Consider the following 26,579-nt stretch of genomic DNA (forward strand, 5'->3'; position numbering starts at 1 on the left):
CCCATCAACAATATTTTTTTACTATAGCTTACATTTCATAGAAGATTTTCTTACTTTTTTGTAAAGTAACCCTATGATAATGTCTAATTACATTAAGTTTTATGATAAACATATTGATAACTGTTTTGCAATTATGAAACAATAAATAATTTAGATTTATTCCTAATTATCTTAAATTTTATACAGAACTGTATCCAACCAACATATGTATTTAAAAAAATGAATACAATAACTATTTAAAATCTTAAAGTAATAATAGGAATTTAACGTTAGCACTATTTTTAAAATCTTTTTGGCAAATAAACATTTTACGAATTCTTACAGTAAGTTTTTGGAGGAATTTCCAAAGACGTCAAATTTTATCCAGCAGAATCGAATAAATTAATTTGTTAAAAATATATCTGTTACTGCTCTGTCAAAAGATTTTGGAATATTTTTATTGAATAATTTTGGATGTGGATGTCTGTTTGTCGTCAATAAGCAAAAATAATAATGTAACAATGAAGAAATTGGTGAGCAAACCGATTAGGGTATGGAAGCCAATTTGAATAAAATACATAAAGTTACATTCATATAACAATATTTTAGAATGTTATGATTCAAAATTTAGCAACTTTTGAAATTTTTATAAATTTTTAAAAAAATTTTTACTAGAATTTTCTAAGCAAATAATTAATTTTTTACAGTGGCAGAACTTTTCAGTGCCAACGATGATAAAAATAACTTTTTAAAATTTTATAGCTAGAGCGATGTCAAAATTGCTTAGTGAAAAATAATTACGAGTAAAATTTATAAATGAAGGCGAATCTTCCGTGTTTATTCGCATTTCATAAATCGATAAAGCAAATACTTTAATACTTGCCATTTCACCTGAAAAAAATTAATTTTTCCATAAGCAGAAACTTTCTCAAAAAACACTATCATTATCAGTTTCAATTAAGCCTTCTAATTCCGCCAGCTAATAATTCCAGTAAAAAAATTCTTTCTAGAATCGAAGATAATTGCAATTTTCCATTTGAAATTTACATTTCCGAAAATACATAAAAAAAATCCTAATTTGACAAATTACCGTGCTAAAGACAACAACGAAAGGGGAGAAAAAAGGGAATTATTCAATTAAGTTATTACTATATCTCGCTTTCTCACATTCCCTAGCGATAACAAGAATGGAAATTTGAAAAGGGTGTGGGGTAGGGGGTGAAAAATAATTTACCATATTCACTTTCAATTTAAATCTTTGAACTAATGAAAGTCTTAAAGTTTAATCCCTTCCTCTGATCATAATTTCGTAGAAAGCATTAAGCGAAACACTTCAAATATCGGAGAATCTACGGTATCATATTAGTTTTAATAATATCACCGTGTAAAGTCAGGCTTTTTACCTTTCTTTTTTTTTCTCCCTACTTTTCCCTGCGTTTAGAAACAGACTCTATTATTATTCTCCATTAATTTTGGCTCTGCAATTTGCTAATGGGTTATGAAGTTTCGCTGTTAGCTTAAGATTGCGCGTTCCTGTAGAAGTACATATAATCTCTTGCGCCAAAAAATGCCAAATTTTCTCGCTTTCTCTCCTCTCAGCCCCTCATCATCAAATTATGTAAGAGAGAAAGTAACGCGGGAAGAAAAAAAAAAGAGTTGAAAGAAGGGAGGGGGGAGGAGAAGAATTAGCCATTATTGTAATTTTCTAAAACGTCAAAAATTATGTTCCAGCTCATTCGAAACAAAGGATTCAGGCATAATGGAACATTGGATTTTTAAATTAAAAAAGTAAATATTGGTTCGTAAATAAATTAACAGAATTTGAAGGAAATAATAGCTATGATGATGATGATGATAATGTCGATGGGGGGGAAAAAAGCGGTACCTGACGCATCGTAAGTTTTAACACACTCCCTCCCCCCCCCCCTCTTCCTGCTCTAGAGATTTAAATCTCTTAATGCAGTAATTGGTTTTTTAATACCCAGTTTTGTTTTTCCGACATTTGCATTTTTGGGTCTCGCAAAATGTGGTAAGCTGACGATACCTTCGGATGCTTAAATCACTTTGATCTTCACATCAGAACTGTTTATTATCTTTAACTTCCGAATTTTCGTCTCTTTTCCATTTGATACTCAATGATAATGCCATTTTATAATTTCTAAACGAAATATTTTTCTTCGTCGTTTTCTGAAACTAAAAAATTGTCTGCAAAATTTGAATACTAATTTCGTAAAATCGGTAAATCCCTCGATGTTTTAACATTTCCTCTCATCCAAACTTATGAGGAAAGTTGGAAATATTTATATCAACAGTTATTTTAACCCCTTCGAGACTGCAACTGCAACGTAACTGTATAACTTTATTCTAATAGAATTATTTCGATTTTAAAACTTTATGTATTTTTGTAGGAAAATAAACATAAATTTGTGTTAGTATTGCAATTCAAATTTGATTTTAAAATTCCATAGATGTAATGGAGATTAATAAATTCACAGTTTTTAATCCTATAACGAAGGAAATATTTGTCTCTAAAATAAAATTATGTTATTTTTAGATATTTTTCTCTTCATTGATGGATATCCCAAATGCCAAACTTTACTTTTAGTCTTAATGGAAACAAAACAATAGATAAATTTGTATAGTAATTGGAAAGTAAAACTATAACTGTTTTGTTCCAAACTTCAAGTTTTAAAAAAATGCAATTCACTACAAAATTAAATATGTTTGGAGATCGATTTTCATTTATTTGCGAAAGTAATATATTTATGTTACTTTTTAATTTAAGAGAATTATAAAAAATTCAACATTTTAAAGTAACTAGAAACAGCCAAGGGACATTTGCTTAAATATAATAAAAATTAATGTCTTAAAATTTATAAGTATATTTTAAGACGTTATTGAATACAGTAGGAAATAAAACTAAATGAAAATGTATCAATAAAATTCTATTTGCCTATTGTCTGACACACAAACATGAATAAACATGCCTTTATTCGACAGATTTTGATTTCTAACCCCCAAAATATTGTCCTAATGGGAAATTTTGTCTAAAAAATTTTGATCAGTAGAACACTCCAAAGTATGGACCCCTTATTGGTAATTTTAATTTTTGCGTATTTCTCAATATCTTGCGAATCTCAATATCTCAATATCTTTAAAAGAAAAGAAAAAATTTTGGACTCAATTATAAAATTTATCTATGTGAAGATAATTCCATGCAAAAATTAACTAATATTTATCGTTTTTCATCATTTAATTTCAAATATCAAGACACTTTTCAATTGTAAGGTATACAATTTTTCACGTCATTTTAAAAGATGTAATTTATATAGGAAAATACAAAATTTAAGCAATATCGGTCGAATAGTTCCTGAGAAATCGAATTTTAAGTATCTGACTTTTTTGAAATTCAATTTCTCAGGAACTATTCGACCGATTTTGCTCCAATTTTGTATTTTGTTGCGTAAATTACATTCGTTATATTGATGCAAAAAATTTTGTTCCTTACAATTCAAAATTTTTTATGCTATAATTTTATAAAATAATGAAAACTAATAAATATTTACTAAAATTTATTTTTTGCATGGAATTTTCTTTGGACAAACGAATTTTACAATTGTGTGCAAAAGTTTTTCAATTCGTTTTAAATTTCTCAAGATACTTAAAAAGTAAAATTTACATTAAAAGATCCAAACCTTGGATTACTCTCCTGATCAAACTATGAGAACCATATACCCCATATAGCGACTGTCTCCTACATTTTGTAGTTCAGGAATCCGAATCCTTCAAAAAAGGTATATTTATTCAGAGAAAGTGCATTTTTGTATCTGGTTTCGTTACTTTAAACTTTTTCTGCACTAATTAATTAGCATACTTGAGGTCAACCCTTCGAACCATTAGAAATGAGTCCTAGAGTGTGAGGATCCGATTATTAGATCAAAAGTTATTCAGCGTGCTCTGCTTTTTTGGGGGGAACTGTACAAGTTTAAAAACGTTATATATAGCAGAGGGTCGCATAAATGTTACGTCAAATTTCTAGTGGAGTTGAGGCACATAATCAGGATTAAAATAGCATCGGAACTCTTTTCCAAACATTTAATCATACACGGCTAGAGGCGCCTCCTTAGTATGACCTATTCAGATGCACGCGAATAAAGAGTTCATAATAGGGTAGCAGTTATAGCGGCAGTTTTAATCCTGATGATGGCAGTTTTAATCCTAACTCCTCCAGAAAATTGTCGCAACATTTATGCGACCGTCTGATTTATATAACGCCTTTAAACTGAAACATTTCTACGACAAAATAATAGAGTAAATATGTCATTTAAAAAAATTTTGACTGGTAGAGAGAAACCGATTGCAGATTTGAAATCAACGATAGAAAATATCCAAGGTCTCATGCAGCAGAAACAAAGCAAAAAATTGTTCCCCGGTGTAATAAGTTGCTTTAAAACTGCACATACGTTTTGTTTCTAATTGTTTACTTATAAACTATTTAAGGTATTTCTGGATTAGTTGCACAGGGAATGATTTTCATAAACATTTTTCAATCAAGCATGTCACGTGACATTATATCATTTTCCTGGCCGCTTATTTTCACTTCTCTATGGCCTGAATAAGTGTCACTAGCGTTTAATTAATTTCATTTCAATGCACGATTGATAGACCTTTTTGTTAAAATAAATATTCTAGTAGGAACATTAACAGTTTTACAGGACAGTTTTAGGAAAAAAAGCCATTTAAAGAGTTTTTATAAAACAAGTTTGCCTACATCAGTTATCATTTTCCTGCCTTCTCTAAATTATTAATAACATGAAATACAATATTAGTTAATCAGAGCTCGTTTGAAAGTCCTCGTTGTTGAATGCGCCAAGTAAAAGTGTCAGGTAGAAGAAAATAAAAGTAAAAAGCAATAAAATTATAAATATGCCGTTATGCCAAGAAATAATGGCAAGCAGCATAATATTTGTAAACTACACTGCTCTCTATAAAGTATTAATTAGGTTTGGTCAATGAATATTTTTTTTAAAAAATATAAACTATTCAGAATGTATTAAATTAAGAAATTTTCCAAATTGTCGTAATTTCTCAGAATTACCTATACATATAACCTCTCTCCAATACTTACTTAAAAACATTAGTTCTTAACGCACTTCACGGCATTCTTGGGTCAAAACTATTGCAACCACTAATCCTTCAGACAGTACTGATAAATGGCAGGGTAAACAAAAGAGAGAAGGACAACACACAGCCATCTAAACCCATTACTGTTGTTTGCGCCTCCACATTTTTAAACAAAGAGGAGAGACCATGATGCTCCGCGCTCATTATCGTCAGCTAGTGTGACAGAAAATCACATTTTCTCTGGCCACCATTCCAGAACATCAAAAGAATCCTGAAGCTCAAGAGCAGCAAGGACTTAGAAAAGATGACTCGGAGGAGAAGTTTAAGGAAGTTAGGCATTTGATCTCATTGCAGATGGTCCGAAGAGTTGCATTTTCTGGCAAAAGACTCTTCTCCTGAGAAATTTAAAGTTTTCAGAGAGTTTCCATTAGTGAAGAGAGCATCTCTAAATGAGTGCCGCCTCTGAATCCTTCGTCCAGTTTTCTGTCTCTTCATCAGCATCTCTTTTTCATCCCGGGCATCTTTGCTGATGGATTCGGCATCCTATTACAAAATCCCTTTATCGCTCATGTCTGCAAACTACGTGTCGTCCTCTTAATGAACTTTTCGTATGGTGTCTTTCTGCCTTCTCTTTAATGGATACTTTCTATGCAAACCAAGACTCCCGATAAATCGAATTTGATCTAATTTGAAGGGTTGCGGAAAACCGATAGCAGAACTCGGATTATTGGTGTTCGTAATAAGATAATGTACAGTATGTTACAAAAAAAATTATTACGGTGTAGGTTGTTACATTATATTCGTATGATTAATTTGTTTTAAATTCTGTATATTTTTAAACAAAGTAAAACACAGTCGATATTTCGTCAATTAGTTTAAACTGAAAGTTAATCTATTATAAAAATGAAACTTTGAATTACTGGATTATTACTTAGCTTCTTTGAAAACAATTACGTATGAATGTTCACCAGAGAATGTTTTTTGATAAAAATAAATGAAACGCATAAGCTTCATAGTTTAAAAATATTAACAAAAACCATTACGCACCCTTTTCATGGTCCTTATTTTGAGTTCTGTTCCTTTAGAGTTGAAAATTGATTTAAATTGAATATTAATACAATTAAAACATATTCAAACAATTTTTTTAAGTTGTCTGCATTAACTAAAAAAAATCAAACGGATCATAAAATTAACACTAAATATTATTTTACTTCAATATTTCAAAAAGTTACGCATTTATTAGGAACACACGCATTTTGCAATATATATATATATATATATATATATATATATATATATATATATATATATATATATATATATATATATATATATATATATATATATATATATATATATATATATATATATATATATATATATATATATATATATATATATATATATATATATATATATATATATATATATATATATATATATATATATATATATATATATATATATATATATATATATATATATATACCCATATATCCATAAGCAGAATATTTTCACATGTTCTGCAAGCATTTCACGGCGAAAAAAAGTCAACTTTACATTAAAATACTATATTTTCACTTATTAATGAAGTGTAAAATTTTGTTAATGACGATGATGATGATGAATTATTAATAAAATGCCTATGATATGAAGGTCCGAACATTAAAATAAGGGCTGCCTTAAAACTCTTTCGAAGGGACAAGTGCCCAGATGGTGCTTCATTTGCAAACACAAACATTAGTTGGTCTGTTGTTCCAACAACTTCATCTCCATCTAAAGCATTTGGTCTTTTAGAAACAATTCTGTCAATCTTGGATCCCCACGATTCACAAATTGCTTCTGAAATGGGAATGAAAAATTTTAAAGTAAAACTTTATGAAATTGGATATCTCTGAATTTCATTTTTAACGGCTTGCTTTAGTAGCTCTCTTGATAAAAATGGTGATCTATTTCTCCTGCTGTCTGCTAAAAACTGATACACCCATTTAATAAAAATGTTGCAGCCAAAAGCTAATTAACTAATTTTCTCCTCAGAATGGCTAAGATAGATTACTGATAAATGTGCTGAAATTTGTGCAGGGTGTCAAATGTTCCTCTTCTGAAGCAACATCCTTCCTGGGAAACAGCAAGTGGTCAAAGCTAAAGAGGATTTTCATTTGTTTAATGACAATATCAATGCTTTCCGCTTTTTCAAAATATATTTTATATTGCTCCAACATGGAATTAATGCAGATTATCATTTGCATTGCATCTGAGGAAAATATAGAGAGCTCAGAATTATTTAAGACGGAGCGAAGTCTTTTGGAGCTAGCAGGCAAATCTGGCAGAGGAACTTCTTGAAACATACTTTCTGACTGAGGGGGGAGGAAATGTTCTGCAAAATTATGAGGGGAAGCCTTTAAACATTCCGGTCATTATGGTCTACAAAAAATTCATGAGATTAGGGTTGGGGATTATTCTGCTAGGCTACCGGAGGCAGGTTCGCAGGAAAATGCTGTCAGTTATTCAAGATAGAAATTGTTCTGCAGGACTTCGTTTGTTCTGCGACGTACGTTACTGTTTTAGGCACTTTCTGCTTCTGGGTATATATATATATATATATATATATATATATATATATATATATATATATATATATATATATATATATATATATATATATATATATATATATATATATATATATATATATATATATATATATATATATATATATATATATATATATATATATACATATATATATATATTGTACTTATTGCAAAGTTCTCTAAGAGTTGGGGTTTTGCGCTAATGGACGCTAATAACCTATTACACATAGCTTGAGCCAATCTAAGATACAAATCTGACACTAGTACAAATTAAAACTGTTTAGTGAGGAGCTGTCCTACAGTGGAGTATCCACTGTGGGACAGCTCCACACAATATACGCGGTTCCTTGTAGATATTGTGTCATAGACACGGTTCCCAGTAGAACACCGAAATCAAACATCACTGGATGTGGTCAATAAGCGGGAGGTTGACCACTTTGATCTGCCTGCGTAGTATATGGTGGTGCACGATATCGGTCCTCATTAAATTGTCCTACAGTGTAATGCTTGAATTCGAGAGCAGGTCGTTGGGCTACCGAAGCGGAAGAGCCAATCCCTCTGCGGAGGATCAAAATTGTGACGGCGTGTCTACGGATGATCCTCAGGGATGTTTCCCAGACGGTTGCACAATAGTCTATTGTGCAGCTTTTGTGTGACGCATATTAAATGCCTACCTAAATAAGTGTGGAGCTGAATTACGAGCTGATAGTGTAGCACTTGTTTGGGTAATAGTTATGTTGAAATTGCATTGAACTGGCTTAGAGATGTAATCCAGTTGCATATATAGTTATAATTGAATACATACGCGCAGAATAAATACCGTTGCAACAATACCTAATCTTGTAAACACTTAAAAGTTTTGAAAGATATTTTAAGAATCTGCCGGGCCAGAGGTTACAGTAAAGATTGTTCCATTTTTTTTTCAGGTCTCCTGAATTCTCCTATCTATCATTTGGCGCCTTAGTGATATTAAAAGGTAACTTCTTCCGCTGCGTTAAAACCAAAAGAATGCAATTCCTTTTAAAACGCAAACATTTACGAATTAGGGAGGAGAAATAATTAAGGAAAGTATGCATTTCCTTCTTTTTACTCCCATCTACCCCCTCACCTCCCTCAAAAGATTCTTGATGTCATTATTCCGGAAAACTAATTAAGTTATAAATTTTAATAGACGGTGTCAGCTCCTTTTTTTTCTTTCCAGTTTTCCTCTGCATCTCCTTTTCTGGAAGTGATCAGGAACGCGGATATAATTACTGATCTTGAGGTAGAAACCCGTGACGGTAAAAAGTGTTTTATTTGCCCCCATTTTCTGCTGCTGCTGCTGCTGAGGCGGTGTCTTCTCGGATGGGCACAAACATCGTTTGCCGAAATTGTTGTAATTGCCTGGTGGGGGCTGAGAAAGGGGTGCTCACGAAAGAGGGAGGTGGTGTCACTGAAAATTAATTGTTGCCTGAAACTGTATAAAAATATTATATTCATGAATGTGAAGGTAAAGAAAAATATGAGATGTTATTAAAAATTCCTAAACCTAAATTGCTTAGAAGGAAGAAGGTGAAGCTCTAGAATTCCTTTAAGTACAGAGCGGGGACAATTTTATCGTTTAAGATAATATGTTACCCTTCATAGCATAAAATGTATCAAGTCAGACAGCACTAACCTACGTGAATGATCAGATTTACAATAAAAAGAACGAAAATCGATTGCGAAATAACGAATAAAAGTTCGTCGCTACAACGACAATTTATTATAGCAAATGATAACAAATGACAATATATTAATAACAAATGATCGAGTATGACTTTGTAAATAAATACACATATTTGGTGATAAAATAGCAATAAAAAGACTAAAAAATGATAGTGACATATTTAGCTATTTTTCTTTTATTTTGATCAACTATTTCAATTTAAAATAAATAGAGTAGACTGCATTTGCCTACGGATTGCAGACTGAGTAACGTAGTTCTATAGCTTAAGTAAAGTAAAAGTGTCTTCTACAAGAATGTTTGAAGAATTTTTGAAAGTTTTGCAAGAAAATTCAATTATTTTTTACATTATTGATAAAAGTGAATGTCGCATTTTATATTAAGTTGCTAAAATGGAAATAAGAGGCATGATAGATGAATGGTAAACAACAAGAGCATTCTTTAGACGTGCATGGTAGGATTCTTGCAAAAAAGCAGAAGAACTTATCCAAGAAGAAGAAAACTTACAAAGTTGTAGCCTACATATTGCTTTAAAAAATATTGGGTAAAAATGGTACTGATGATAGGTAAATTCATAAAAAAATTGTTCAATCTATGGAAAACTAATAGGCGATTTTTTTTACACATAAGACTCATCGAGCGGTTTTATGCGCTTAGAATTTAACCTCAGAAACTTACTTACTGTACTTAGCCCAAGGTAGCTTAAACCCTATAACCTTAGAAACTTATAGGACTTAGCCCCAGAAGCTTACTTACTGTCTTTAGCCTGAACTTAGATAGTACTTAGACCAAGCTTAGAACTTAGCCCTAGAAACTCATAATACTTAGTGCTAGAAGTTTACTTACAGTACTAAAACTTAGCTCCAGAAACTGATTTTCAGTACTTTGACAAAGATTAGAACTTAACCCCAGAAACTTACAGTACTTAGCCCTAACTTAAAACTTGGCTCTAGAAATTGACTAACAATTCTTAGTTACAACGTAGTCCCAGAAGTTTACTTACTATATTTTACCAGAGCTTAGTACTTAGTCCCAGAAGTTTACTTACAGTACTTAACCCGAGCATAGAATTAATCCCTAGAAGCTTACCTACAGCACTTAGCACCAAAAGCTTATACTTACTATACTTAACTCGAGCTTGTACTGAGATTTTTCTCAAAGTTTAAAGAACAGCAGTTTTTTAAAGTTATTTACAAAGTTGCAGTTTTAAAGGAAACAAACTGTTTAATAGATTAAAGAATATGCCAAAAAAATATAATAAAAAGATAATGTAATAAACAGATAATTTGGAAATTTAGTGCAAAATTACTGTATCATATATGTTATGCCTTTAATGAGATTAATATCACTCAATCATACAGTCATTCATCATACCGTAAGCAGTAACCAATAAACTATAACATAACAAAATAATAATTTAGAATTTACAGTTACGTAAATAATAACTAATACGTATTTTTGATTTGTTGATTTTTAAGATATTGTTTTTTCAAATGTGCTTACAAAAATTAAAACTCAAATAAAATGTTCGTATTTTTAAAATTTTTATGGCATTTCGCTTATTTTATTCAGTAAAGATTTTTAAATTGAAAATAATTGTTAAAAATATTTTTCTTATTTATGAATATTTTAATACCGAATTATATTTGAAAGAGGCGAAAGTAAATAAAAAATATTTTTAACTTATTTTTAAACAAAACATGTACATTTATCTCCAGGATATATCTATACAAGATGAAAAAGTTTCTCCTTTTTTTAAAAAAAAATGCGCTTTCTACATCAAATACATATATCATGAATTTGAAACAACATATTTCACTATGTTCGTAAAAGCAAACTTTTAATTCTAATTACTTCATCTATTGTTCAGAGATTATCAAAAAAATTTAAACTACTTCAATGAAAACCATTTTTTACATGTTAGTTGCAAAAATATAATTTAGATAAAGAATTTTTTACTAAAACTGCTTGCGAATTTTAAACAACATCTCAGCTAATTAAAATGTTTTGTTATCGACAAACCACGAAAAAAAAGCGTTGCAATTAACTCTAGGTTACTCTGTTTTAAAACATTGTTTTTAATGTTTTTCTTAGACAGAGAAACGAAAGTTTAGCGCTCTCTTGCATATTTTACTTTAATAGCAGAAAAATAATTACAGTTGGATGTTAGATTATTTTTTTTCGCCCTTTTAAGTATACAAAACATGTTGCGAGTTTTAAAACCACGTCTTTAGTACGCTTTCAATGTCCAAAGGCTTCTCAAATTTACCCGGAATTAAGACAAACATTATCTACAAAAGACTTTTTAGGTTAAGGTGTACTAAAACTCTTTACAAAATGCAATTTACCCTTTTCTTTTCGGCGTTGTTTAGTTTTGCACCTTAAGCTGAAAAGAACTTTTACACCAGGTGGCGCTATAAGCAACGCAAAATATACAAAACTTTTTTTTTTCAAGCTTTCTTAAGAAACGGCGAATAATTACATTATTCTTAAGCAAAAGAATGAAGAAAGAACGTGTAATTAGCATTTTTAAACCTTTTTTTCCCCCTCTTCTTCATCTTTTTGCCCCGCTGGTATACCTTCACCGCTAATCCTTCGTTATAGCTAATGTCATTAGCTCACTCTCGCCTCTTGCACAAAAAGAAGGGAATAATTGGTGGAATTTTCCCTTAAATCCTTTCATTAAATATTCCTGTTGTTATTAATGTTGAGAGACCCTACGTTATATTTATCCCTTAGAATACTGGATAAATCAGATGAATAAGAGGGAAAAAAAAAGAAGGGAATTTTTTTTTCTCTCGATAGACTCTATCTTTGCATTTATTTTTGAGATAATCCAAACGGCCCCTATCTCGACTTTTAAGCCCTTAAAATTGTTTAATCTATTTAAGTGCTTTGCTACATGAGAAAAGAAGCAAAAATAAACGAGGGACAATTTTGGAAGCTTTAATTACGCAGGCTATATCTTAAGGTCACTTTCTGTAAGCTAGTCATAATTAAGGCGAAACTTTTGAATATGTTTTAGATGATGAATATCGATAAAATTTGGCACATATGGTATACGGTCCAAGTGAAAAGGTCGGGATAACCTGGTTGGTAGGGCACTGGGCCCATGACCAAGAGGTCGCGGGTTCGATCCCTGCCAGCCGAAGACTCCCCGTGTTGTAAATGGTGACTGATGCACGTTAAATCTGTCGAGTCTCAAACTCCTCCATGTTCCCATAACAAATCAATACCTCTGGGGGTACTGATTTGGAGATTGGTCGTTCTCTGATTCAGGTCAAAATTACGATTTGTGAATGAATGAATGGATGTATGAATGGGTCCGCCTTTTGAACGTATGTGACGAATGGGTGTGGCAAAAGTCGAATTCTCGGCCATAGATGGCGCCACTGGAAAACAAGAACAATCGCACCCCCCTGCCTAAATGGCATACGTCAACAGCAACAACAACCAAGCGAAAAAGAAACTAGCAATTAAAAGAATAATTTAAATGTCTTTCTCTCTGCATAAAGTGCATATGCAGCTTCATCAATATTCATCCAACAAACTGCGTTGGTTTTGCCGAGTAGGATCAGGGGATAGAGCACTCGACTCCAATAATGTGAACCGGATTCGAATCCCAGTGATGGCTGGTCGATACGAGTTCTACACCCGGGTCGTACCGATCACAGTGTTGTTGAAAAATGATCTCAGTGGTAGGTGGAACATGGGTTTAAGTCTCCTTACTGTCAGGCTAACCGTGGGAGGTTTCCGTGAATTTCCTCTCCACACTACGCAAATACGGATTAGTTCCCTCAAAAAGTCCTCCACGAAGGCAAATTTCTCCGAATACTTGATCCTGGAGTTTCCTTGTCTTCTAGATTGGGTTCAAAATTGCAAGCCTACGGAGTTGAACATTGGTAGTCATAAACTCAGAGTTGGGTTGGCTGTTCAACGACGGTTATAAAAAACTACATTGGTTGCTCTATAGGGCGCAAAATAAAGCACGAACCATCCTTTATAACTTTTCATCTAATTATCAAGTAATACAATGTTTTACATCATTTTAAAGTGTGTAAATTTGCATTATAAAATACAAAGTATGAGCTAAATCGGCAGAATAGTTCTTGCGAAATCAAATTATGAAAACACGATTTTCTTCAAATTTCATCTCCCAGAAACTATTCGACCGATTCCGCTCAAATTTTGTATTTTGCTATTTAAAATTGCATTCTTCAAAAAGACGTAAAGGAAAATTGTATACATCGCAATTTAAAAGTGTCTCGGCTATTAATTAGCAAAGAAATAAAAATAATAATTAATGTGCAGCAGAAGTTTTATTTTGCGTGAAATTATCCTTAAATGAACGAATTTTATTATTGTATTTAAAATTTTCAATTCGCTTAGAAAGTTTTCGTGATAGAATGCGAAATACGTAAAAAGTAAAATTAACATTAGGGAATCCAAACTTTGAACTGCTCTCCTGACCAAACTATTGGGACTCTTATGTCCCAGATTGCGTCCCTATGTCCTAGATTGCGACTATCCGCTTTAACTTAGGTGTCAAAAATCCGAACCCGTAGAAAAAAATGCATGTTTATTCAGAGAAAGTACTTCTTGTGTACTTTTCGTAACACAAAGCATCGTCTGCACTAATTAATTAACATACTATTAAAGCTGCCCTTCGAACATTTAAGATTGAGTCCTAGGACTTGAAGATGCGATCATTAGATCAAAAGTTTTTCAGGAAGGTCCATTTATTTTTTTGAGCACTGTACATCTTTTTATAGAAAATTATTGATCTTTCTCCAATTATGGATTTCAACATTTTATTAGATTATATGAATACCAGCGGGTGACCGAGCTCCGCTCGGAGAAAACAGGTATCGAAGCTAACTCGAAGATTTAAATTTTCAATTGTGATTTATCAAAACAATACATGCCATAAGAAAATTTGTGAAACCATTGGTGAAAAGATAACCGGTTAAAGTGCACCATTGTAAACTATCTAAACAAAGTTTGGAAAGGGAACTATTCTATACAAAGGTAAAGTTTGAAAAGTCATAGGAAATAAAATGTAATTGATAACAAAAAATTATACAATTAAAGACACTGTTCACAACGAATTCGTAAATTTGCTTCCGTTCATCCGCTTCTTGAAAATTCTTGTCCAGGAAAAGGCGTCGATGAGAGAGGTATTGTCGAGCATAAAAGACGATGTAAACTCCGCAGGAAGACGCGTCATCTTGGTGGTTGTAAGCGTTGCGAGGTTTCACGATGCATCCTTTCAGCTTTTCATTCGTAACAACGGTATTCAAAACGTGTCGCAGTATTTTTCTCAAAACAGTATCGATGGGCAGCGGGTTGTCGACTGGATCGCAGACTAATAGTTGACGTTCTCCATAGCTTGCTTCGTAAATTCCTAGCATCCAGTGCTCGCCTCTATCCATTTGAGCTCTCTTGTGAATGGAAATGAGTAGCACGTCGAATCCTTGTTGAACGCCGTATAGATAGTTGGAAGCCTTGTTCTGGTCGCTGATATCGTTGAGAAGAGCCATTCCTTCATAAGCGCCATCCGCTGTTGTAACGTAGAAGCGTGCGACAAATTCAGGGTGAAGTACGGCATCTTTGACGGTCGGGTAAGCTTGTTCGGCGTAATGGAGAAGCATTCTGACAATGACGGTATCTTCTAGTTGTCCATTTGCGGGTAGAATTGAGTTGATCGCTTGTTGTTCCAAAATTCCGGCTCCTTGAAGAATTTCATGTAGAGGTGCGTTCTGCATGTTGAAAATGTAGCTTGAAATCTGACGAATGTTGAAATGTCGGACTTTGTTGACGGTGATTTTAACACAAAAGTTAAACTTTTCTCCACTTTGATAAATGTAAACTAATGCTAACCTTACAATTAAATTATTAATTCCTTCGTATATTATTGGTTTAAGTTGTCGAAAATTAATATTTCAATTGTAAGGTTCGCATTAGCATACATTTATAAGAGTGGAGAAAAGTATCTATAGCCATTATGGCGAACTAATAAAGTTTGAAAATATCCTATCTGTAACTCCGAACTGCTCGACCGTAGCGCTTCAAAACCGGCGCCAATCGATTCCTCGTGGCCAAAAACCCCAGACCCCCAAGTTTACCGGAGTTTATTAATTCTGGGGCGATTTTCGACTTGGCAACCATTCCTCGTATTATAGTATAAGATATTACATTACATGAATTTGATTAGATTATAGACTATTAGATTATATTGCATTACATGAATTTGATTGTAAACTTCTTTGTCGAATAAAAAGTTAGATATTAGGTATTAATATGGGTCAAAAACGAAAATATTTTAGTCTCGGAATGTTTTATTATTTAAAAGTTGTCCACTGTAATAGTACGAATTAAAACGTCATAAAAATTTTGAAATTTTTGAATATAATCTGTTCGTAAATCGTACTTAATTTCTACTAATAAGATTAAAAAATAATTTTAAATTACGTTTTTTTAATTGTACTAAAACATCTGAAGTAATACGTTTTAGTTTTTCATGCTTATTTCGTATTTTAAATAAACCTAAATATATTAACGTTCGCTCAACGCTTTGTGAGAAAGACGAATTTTACTAATGTTTCGTAATTTTCACTGGGCAACTCGCTCGCTGACTGCAATTTTCACTGATCATTCGTTCTTTTTTTTTTGAACAAAACGATCCCAAATCGAACTCACCACGAAGAGAGGTGATTAGGGGGTCGCGGGTGATTACACCTTCCACCCACCTCATACCCCCACCCAACCAACCATCTAATTTTTTTGTGTGACATTTACATTTTATTTACTTCCATATGCAAAGATTTTCAATTCTTCTCCAGATGGCTAACTGTATCAAAGTCCTTAGGTTTTATATAAGTTCATTAGATCAATCCAGAGACTGCAGAGAAATAATTGGCTTCATATTTAAAATCATACATGCCTGTGCTGTTTGTAAAGCCTAAGTTTCCCTGTCACTTACAGGCATCGTAAAGGTGTGTAGTATTTGTGACAAAAGCTTCGAATAATGTGCGAATACAAGAAACTAGAGATAGATATATCTAAACAACCCTATAGTCAGATTAGTTATGCCTCATATCCAAGAAAATTCCGATTTTAAATGCGTATTAGATATAAAAAGCAGGGTCCGAGCTATGCATTCACCACCACGCCAAATGCGATAAATTCGTAAATTCAGCGAGAAAAATGTTGTTTTGGCAGAAGTATTGACTAATGATTTTTCTAAAAAGGAAATTCTATATTCCCCTCAATTGGGCATACTATAGCCTACGTCACAGGTTGTGTTATTCCTACTAAATTTAACCAATGAACGGCATTTTCTGCGAGCGTAACTTCAAGCCACAAATAAACAAACGAAGTGTTTGATCGTTTAAATAGCTGCTCGCCAGATTTTATTGCATTATAAAGAAAAGTAACTGATATTCGATTTTTGATTAATAATTGATTTATGTGGATAGTGGCATTTATGTGGATAGTGGCATAGAATTTAGCATTGCGTCATGGTAAATGTTATTCCTACTAAGTGGAAGTAGTTGTGTTTTTTTTTATATTATACCCAATTCTAGATAAAAATGTATGAACAAGTCTTGAATTTTTTGTTCGATTAAGTAATTTCCGTTAGATACATCGCATAACTAATTATAATTATATTAAGTGCGGGTAATGTAAGCATCAGCAACAGGAGAGATTACGAAAGCATGAGACAAACTACCGTAAAATACTGATTAGTACGCTCGTTACCGGATAGCGTGATGAAATTCTTTCCTACAGTTTGTGTCAATAAAACAGATTAAATAGTGGCAAGATGCATAATCCTCCAACTATTTTTGTAGAAAATATATTTTCTCATGAGTATATAACGTGACAATAACATAATGTTACTTAAAGGTCTGGTTTCTTAGGACTAGCACCTTATCTGGGCGTCAGCGGGACGTCAACGTCCCGCTGACGCCAACAAAATACTGGTTTGTTAGCTCAAGGCCTGGTTTCTTAGAACTAGCGCCTTATCTGGGAGTCAGCGGAAAGTTGATGTAGAGCTGACGCCAAAAAAATACTTTTTTGTTAGCTCAGCGTGAGCAGTCGGCCCAACGCAGACATTATCTCTCATTGCGCATGCGTTAATAACGTAAACAAATATTTATTTTGAATTTGTATTGATTTTGTTATTGTCGACCAGTGTTTTAGAGAACAAATAATGACTTTGTCCAAGAAAAAACCCATTATAGCTGAGCTAAATGAAGAGTGCTATGTTAAATGAAGAAGCTATGTTTAATGTCAAAATCTTGGCTGATTTCAATGTGCTGTTGTCCGCCATTGCTTCTGTGGTCAACGTCACGTTGTAATCCAACTGCAGTTGAGTTGGATGGCAATTGTAGTTCAAGATGAGCGTTCGATGACGTATACTATCAAACTCACAAATGGACCAATCAGCGGTTAGCGCTGATTTCCAGCTGACGGCGTCCTGTCCTAAGAAACCAGGCCTTAAGGTTTATCCTTATATTACTGCCTCTAGTCTAAGAATTAATCAGAAATTAACGCTAACCTATTCCTACTTCTTTCCCATTCATTGCTCATTTGCTCTTCCATGACTGCAGATTGACTCTTTATTTGAATTTTATAAAATTATTCAATTTACAGTAAAGTTGTATTTCGATTAATTTTTTTACTTAAAAATAATCAATCATGAGAGATTTTTAAGTTTTGTCTTTGGCTAAGAATTTTGAAAATTGACTAATGCTTTTGATCTGTGGCTTATTTAATGGCTAATAATTTGAAGTCCCTATGCGCGGGCCCTGAAAAAAGGCACCTGAATATTACAGTCACCCCAAGAATCCGATTCTGTGGAAAATCTGTCCCACAGTAGGCTGATCGCAAGGATACGGTTACCAATAGTATACCGAAGTCAAGTTTCACTGGCTGCGGTCAATGAGTCATTGATCAGCCTGCGTAGAGACCGAGAATGTTCGGTATCGGTCCTCATTAAACATTTCTATCGTTAAGTGCTCGAATTCGTGCGTAAATTGTCGAACTAACAAAGCGGGAGCTCTGCAGAGGATCAAAAGTGTGATGGACCTTCGGATCATCTTCAGGGATTTTTCCCAGACCGTCGCCAATAGCTCTTTGTGAAGCTCTACTGCGACATAAATAAAGCACTACTTCTAATGTGGAAAATTTCTGTAAAAAGTTGTCAATATAATAAAAAATTGTACCGAAAGAAGTAAATGGTTGATTGGATAGGGTATGGTGGCCAATCCGCGTAGTGAGTTCTGGGTTGATTTGTTTCAACAAAAGGAAGGAAGAGTTACGCAATGTAAATTACGAAAAATTGGTAAACTTTTTTTTTTTTATCTCTCTTTGTCTCTTTCTTTCTCTTCCCCTGAAGCGACGCTCGAAAATACAAAACTGGATTATTGATTATAATTTAATTTATTTAAGTTATATGGAGCACCAAAAATAAATTTAAAAAAAAAAACTGAAATAAGTCTGTTTAGAAAATTTTAGTCCAAAAAGACGCGAGTTCTTAAAGTTTTCATTAATTTTAAGTTCGATGCGTAAACGGAAGATATTAATCTATTTGAATTATATATTTTAATTAAGTATTTAATTTTTTCAAATTATTTTTACTAAGCAACTATTTCCTAAGCAACTATTTTTACTAAGCAACTATTTCTAAATATTTTTACTATTACACTAAGCAACTTTTCCGCACTAAAACCTTCTAAAACTAAAATATTTAGATCGGAGCACTATAGAGAAAATGTTTTAAATATTTGGTCAAAATGAAAAACTCTGGTGAGGGTGGAAAGACACCTCTTCCCTCTCCCTCTTGGATTTTACAAAAATTTTTTTTTGAATAAATTTTTAATTGAAGTTTTTGCGATTTTTTTTCTTTTTATAGTAAGATATTGATGACAGATTGTTATTCGAACCATGCTGTAACTTTCAGATGAGATAAAAAAATGACTAGGTTGCTTGATTAAATTAGGAGAAATGATGCCAAGGAGAAAGAATAGAGGAAAAATAATGCTTGCAAATCTTTGGAATTCCAACAGAATTTTTTTTTTTCAAAAATGTTATTTAATAAAACTGTACGAATTATAGATTTGAGTAAATAATTTAATAATGCACATTTGTCTGTTTTTAGATTTTTGTTAAATCTAATTTTATTACAGATAAAACAAATGAAAACCGATTTGGCTGATCCTGAAAAAAAAAATTTAAGTGAATTACGCAGAAACAAGGATATTTATTAAACCTCTAAAAACTTTAAAAAAGAATTATACTAAACTATCTTTCAAAGAATTCTGAATACAGAATTTTAATAGTATAATTTTATCAGAAAAAATGAACTCTTAATGAAGAACCTAAAATACGGCAGGCCTTATACCTGAAATTTTGATTAGATAACGGCTCTATATTTTCGATATTTCAAAAGATACTGCTAAATATAATAAGTGCACTCCATTAGTATATTTGTGAAAATTAAATTAAAACGTTAAAATCATACTTAGAATTTCTCTCCGTCTCCAGCCCTACAACAGTTGAATTTGGACAGGAGGGAAAAAAAGTTTTTAATCCAGCTTTGTTCGAAACTCTTTTTTCTTTTTTTTTGTAAATTAAAAAGCCGTAAGTAGTACTATTTTTTACCTATACTTTATTCGCCTTAAAAACTTCTCTTCGTTCGTGTTTTACATATTTAGAATTAGTCCAAGACGTTAATTTTCAAATACATTTAAACTATTTTTTTCTTACATAAATAATAATCTAGTAATCTTATAATAATTATATTATAAGCATTTCAAAATTTCTCTGTTTGAGAAATGTAAGAAACTGAAATTCAAATCACGGATAGTTGTTCAAATTTACTAGATTAAAAAAACTATAAATATAATTAAAAACCACACAAAAAATTAGACTCAAAATAATAATCTATATCTGTGCTTTTACACGTCTCAAACAATTAATAAAAGTAATAAAAAAAATTCAACGAAAAATTTATTTTGATATCGCAATTATGTAAGTTTTTGAAATCAAACAAATAAAAATAATAATTATGTGGAACAAAAACAAACTATTATTAATTAAAAATGCACTTGATGGCAATTAATCTAATTAGACCAAAACATATTATGTAAACATTTTAGATTTTTAGATGCTATGCAATTCTGTGATATAAGCTCTTCACTTAATTAAATGAAAAACTTTACAAATTGTAATTCGTATGACAAACATTAGATTCGTTATCAATTTATTTTCTAAATTTTCAGGATAAGACAAATTTGTGTATTTTTTTCCCATTTATAAAATTCTGAAAAAGTAAGATTTAATTAAAGGCGCTTAATTTATTGCTAATTATTCAATTATTCTAATGAGTTTCAGCATGTAAATAAGATAAAAATATTTTTCACTAAATTAATTACGGTTCTTCCAAATTAATTTTTTTAAAAAAATACTTGATTAAATTATCAGTTGCAACCTTGGGATTCATGTTTATTTTTCCTCGAATTCTATTTACTTGTTTTAAAAATTATTCGTTAAAATAATTTTTTTCACAAAAAGTTTATCTTTACAATATACCCATTGTGATTAAATTTAGTTAGGATTAACAGCATACGTCATAATGAATAACTTTTTGTCTAATGATTGGATTTTTACCACAAAGGATGATTCTTAATAGTAAAGACCAACCTTTAAAATGCTAATTGATTAGAGCAGACCATAATTTAAGTTGCAAAATCAGACACTAAATTGCGCTTTACCCTTTTTTCGAAGAATTTGGGTTCTTGACCCCCAAACCGTGGGAGATAACCTCAATCTTGAAAACATGTTCCCAATTGTTTTGACAGGTGAGCAGTCAAAAGTTTGAACCCCTTAAAGGTAATTTCCCAAAATGCGAAATTTGGAGAAATTCGGACGAAGAGTTTCTAAGTTTTTAAAAGTCGAATATTTAAATTTTGATTTCTAGAGAACTATTTGGCCTATTTCGTACAAATTTTGTATTTATGAAAATCAGTAATTTTGAAATGATGTGCAAATTTGTATGCCTTGCATTTCTAAATTTTTAGTTACTTTATTTTATGTAGTTTTATGTTTACATTTGAATAAACGAATTTTATAAATGTATTCAAGCATTTTTCAATTCACTTAAAAAATGATGAGGCAGTGCGAAATATGTAAAAAAGGAAAATAAAATGAAGGGGTCCAAACTTTCGACTGCTCTCCTGTCCAAATTATTTGGACCTTGTTTTCTAGACTGAAACTGCCCTCCCCCATCCATATTTTCAGGACTCTCTCTCTCTCTTTTACTCTCTCTCTCTCCATCTCTCTCACTTCCTCTCTCTCCCTCTATCTTCCTCTCTCTCTGTTCCTCTCTCTCTGTTCCTCTCTCTCTCTCTCCTTCTCCCTCTCTTCCTCTCTCTCTCTCCCTCTCTCTTATCTTTATCTAGTAAAAGGTTTAATCAGCTCTATGTGGGATAGAAAATGTCTGTCCCTAACCAGGTGTTTCTTTCGATGTTGAGAGTTATTGTGGAGTAATTGGTGATATTGTGGAGTAATTGGTGATATTGTGGAGTATAAGGTCAGTTCACAGTTAACTTTGCTGTGTCACAAAATAAAATTTTAAAAAAATCAAGCGTTTTCCATTAGGAGCAGAAGTCTAGAAACTGTGAATATTTAAAATAGGTTCCTTTGTCTAAAGTTATTTTTTTACTTATTAAAATTCAACCACCATCTGAATTTTACTGAAACGAGAGAAGAGGTCAAGGTGTAACCAAGGTTCGAAATTCAGAGTCCTAGAATATTTACTTAGAAGAGTGAGGTATTGTTTTCGATTCAACTGCTTACGCTGAATTGAACGAAACCAAAACAAATTCAATAGAACTTATAGTTTAGAAATTAAAGAGGTTGAATGAATAACCGGTACAGTTTTTGATCTAATGCATTTTTTTGGTATTGATGTATAACTTTTTGGCGCTGTTATCTAGAGAATCGACTTATTTTTTCGTTTAAAACTTTTTTGTTGCATTTCATAAAATCCAAACCAAACTAACAATTTATCATGAAAAAATTTGTTTCCTTCAAATAATTTCTCAGGAAAAAATTTTCTTCCTTTAAACAAAATCTCAGGAAAAAAATTCCTACCAACAATTTCGCAGGAAAAATTTTTCTTCCTTCCAATAGCATCTTAGGAAAAAAAAAATTTCTTTGAAGCATTTCTTAGATAAAATACTTCATCAAGATATTTTTAAAGATCATGATTAAAATTATTAATGCTAATAATTATGCATTTTTAATATTACTGTTATTAATTCGCAGACTGTAGTTTCAATAGAATTTAACTTTCAATCATTTTTGTCAATAATTTCAACTTTATTAATATTTGTTCCTAAGAAAAATATGTTATTTAAGCATAATTGCTTTCATGCAAAAAAATCCACACAATGACAAATGCATGCTTGCTGAAAAACTTATTATCCGACAAAAGTGACAAATTTTATATTTTTTGTTATTCAAAAAAGAACCAATCATGCAATTACTTTTGTATATTATCTCCATAGTAAATATTGCTCTGAAATAAATAATATAATAAAAACCTTTTGAAACATTTAAACTGCTTCTAACATAAAATTTTCTTGTAAAATTGGTTACACCTTAGAATTGTTTTCATGGAAATACAATGCAAATATATAACTCAATTTCTTTTGTATATTTGTGTGCATAAATCTATAAAAATTACAGATATAGATTTAATACCTTTTCTGTTGCATTTTCCCCCGTTGGCTGTTTTAATATTTAGACCTCATAAAGGTTGTTTTAATATTTAGATTTCATAAAGGTTGTTTTAATTTTTGTTTCATAAAGGTTGTTTTATATTTATATCTCATTAAGGTTGTTTTAATATTTAGATTTCATAAAGGTTGTTTTAATATTTAAATCTCATAAAGGTTGCTTTAATATTTAGATTTCATAGAGGTTGTTTTAATATTTAAGTCTCATAAAGGTTGTTTTAATATTTAAAACTCATGAAGGTTGTTTTAATATTTGGATTTCATAAAGGTTGTTTTAATATTTAAATCTCATAAAGGTTGTTTTAATATTTAGATCTCATTAAGGTTGTTTTAATATTTAGATTTCATAAAGGTTGCTTTAATATTTAGATCTCGCAAGGGTTGTTTTGAAATTTTGAAAGCTACTTCAGTGTTACAATATCTGAGCTTATAAGAATTTGATTTGAAAACAAAACTTACTCATTGATTTTGATAATTTTCAGAAAAAGAAAAAATATTGTCAAATGTACTTATTCTAAAAAACCTTTAATAACTTTTTAAATATTTAAGTTCCTTCTAGAACACAGATAATTCTTTGCTGCAAGTTTGAAATTATTGCTTTGACTCAAGGTATTTCATTTGTGGCTTTTTTTATAATTTTCCTTTATGAAATAGCTTAATATAACACTGTTAAATTTAAAAAAAAGAAGAAAAAAAAAGATATAAATTTCATATTCTCTTTCCGGCACGAAACAAATAATTATGGAAAAAAAAAGTTTTTTCAGTTCAAAAAGTAATTAAACCCAAGTAAATTTTTACTAATTTTTTGTTGTATTTTTTCTTTACGCTTAAAAAAAGGAAATAATTCAGAACTTTTCCCGCATGAAACATATAACCATGGAATTATTTTTCCGTAAACAAAAGAAAAAAATCAAATTATAGGGTTAGTAACGAATCTTAACTCATAATTCCTCATTTTGAAATTGAGAAAAAATAAAGCTGCCGCAATTTGCTAACAGCTCCTGAAGCTTCGGATGCATTAACAAAAACTGGACAGTTAGGCCCTTTAAAAAACGACAAAAATCTCGACCGATGTGTTGAAAAAAAAGTAAAATTATATTGAACTAATCCTGTTTGCAAAGACGGGAAAAGTATCGGGAAATTTTCCGTTCAGTACTAAAGCTAAGTGATGTCATTAAGCGAGAGAGAAGAACAGATAGACTTCGTTGACGTCATTAGCTAAGTAGAGGGTGCATTGGCGAGGGTCTTAATTCGTTACCAGTTATGAGGCATTAATCACCGTGTGGCGCTGCGAGTATGATACCTTTTTTTAGATACTTTTTTTAATACCACTCACTTTTTTTCTCACTCAGTTTCAGTTGATAATTTTATTTTGAGTTTTTTTCACTCCCCGCATTTAAAGCGGTTAAGTTCTCACTTTTATCGCCTTTTTTTCTTCTTCTTTTTCTCGCATAAGTTTTTGCATTAATTTAGCATTTGATGAACATTTTTTACCAGTTTTCTCTTCTCTTTCTTTCTTTTTTTTTTAACATTTTTGCGGTTGCATGTTTTTTTTTTTTTTTTTTTTTTTTTTTTTTTTTTTTTTTAACATTTCAGACAAAGATAAGAGACTACTTCGAAATAAATGTATCAAACAAATCCGAAAAGCTTGATTTGTCTCCTCCCCTCCTCATAGCTGTTTTTCAGAGAAGGGGGAATTCGATGAAAAAAATTGTAATATTATGATGAAAATGAAGGCTTATAAATTTTCGTTTTGAGAATTGACACTTACTAAATTTTTAAAAGTATGACAGACAACCACTTTATTTTTGAATTTAAAATTTTCACAATCCTTTTAATTTCAGATTTAATTTCATGACAAATACTTTTTCTTAAATATTTTAGGGGGTGGAACGAGGAAACGGGAATTTTGAAATAATTTAATTTCCAAACTAAACGCTTAAAAAAATATTTTTTAGTCTCGGACGTGCACGTACACCTACGCTATATGCTATGTATTTTTTCATAAAAAAATGTCACAAACTGTCTAATCCTTAAAGAGGGCATGAGGAAAATAAGTTTTCAGATGGTATTTGCATTTTAATAATTAGCAAAGTAAGCAAATTTTCTAATTCTTAAAGATGACATCTAAAGGGTGAGTTTGTTTGTCGGGGTTCCTACACCAATAATCTGCAATGAAAATTTTGGAACGTTTTAAAAAGAAATCACGAAGTGTAATTTTTGAAGATTAATTTAATTTTTAAAGATGATGTTAGAAATATGTGTTTTCTATCTATGTTCACATTCTAACAGCCTACAATCTAAACACCGAAATGATTTAAATATAATACAATTTGCTACAATTTTTTTTAAAAATTTGATCATAAAATTTCTTTAGCAACTTGATCAAATTATATCTAGTTGTTTAATTCTTTAAAAAAAGGTTAATTTAATCATATAATCTATTTAGTAGTTTAATCACGTAAATCTTCATATTTAATAATTTAATCATTAAAAAAAAATTTTTGTTTAATCATGTAATCTTTTTTACTAATTTAATCATATACAATATATTTACTTGTATCAGAAAACTAGGTTCAATAATTTCATCATATAAACAAATCTATTCAGTAGTTTTAACTTATAACTATGTTCGATAATTTGTAATACTATTTTCAATAATTCTTATAATGTATGTTTAATTAATCTCAATTTACTAATTTAATCATTAAAAAATTGGTAATATATTATGTGTTTAATATACAATACTACTATGTATAATATACTATGTATAATATACTATAATTTATTCGTAATTTTATTACAGTTCAAATTTGGTTTCAATGAATACCTAAATGTTGTAAACTCTAAACGAATAATAGAAAATATCTGTCTCTATATGTCCAGTCTGGAGCCATTTATTCTAAAAATGGTAGTAAACAAAAGAAGAATCAACTTGAATAGGGTTACTAATTTGATCATATTAGTTCTATAATAATTTGATCTATAATTAGTACTTTAATTATATGACCAATGTTTAATAGTTTGATTATACAACCTATAGGCTTATAAGTTTGATTATATAACCTATGTTTATTTAATAATTTGATTAATTTAATTTTTATTTAATAATTTGATTAATTTAATTTTTATTTAATAATTTGATTAATTTAATTTTTATTTAATAATTTGATTAATTTAATTTTTATTTAATAATTTGATTAATTTAATTTTTATTTAATAATTTGATTAATTTAAATTTTATTTAATAATTTGATTAATTTAATTTTTATTTAATAATTTGATCTTTCAATCTTTGATAATTTGGTTACATAGTCTATGTAACATAGTCTAATAATTTGATATTGAATATATAATACAGATTTATAA

The sequence above is a fragment of the Parasteatoda tepidariorum genome, chromosome 6, assembly GCF_982258835.1.
Source record: "Parasteatoda tepidariorum strain Cologne lab strain chromosome 6, Ptep-v5.0, whole genome shotgun sequence".
Taxonomy (NCBI): Eukaryota; Metazoa; Arthropoda; class Arachnida; order Araneae; family Theridiidae; genus Parasteatoda; species Parasteatoda tepidariorum.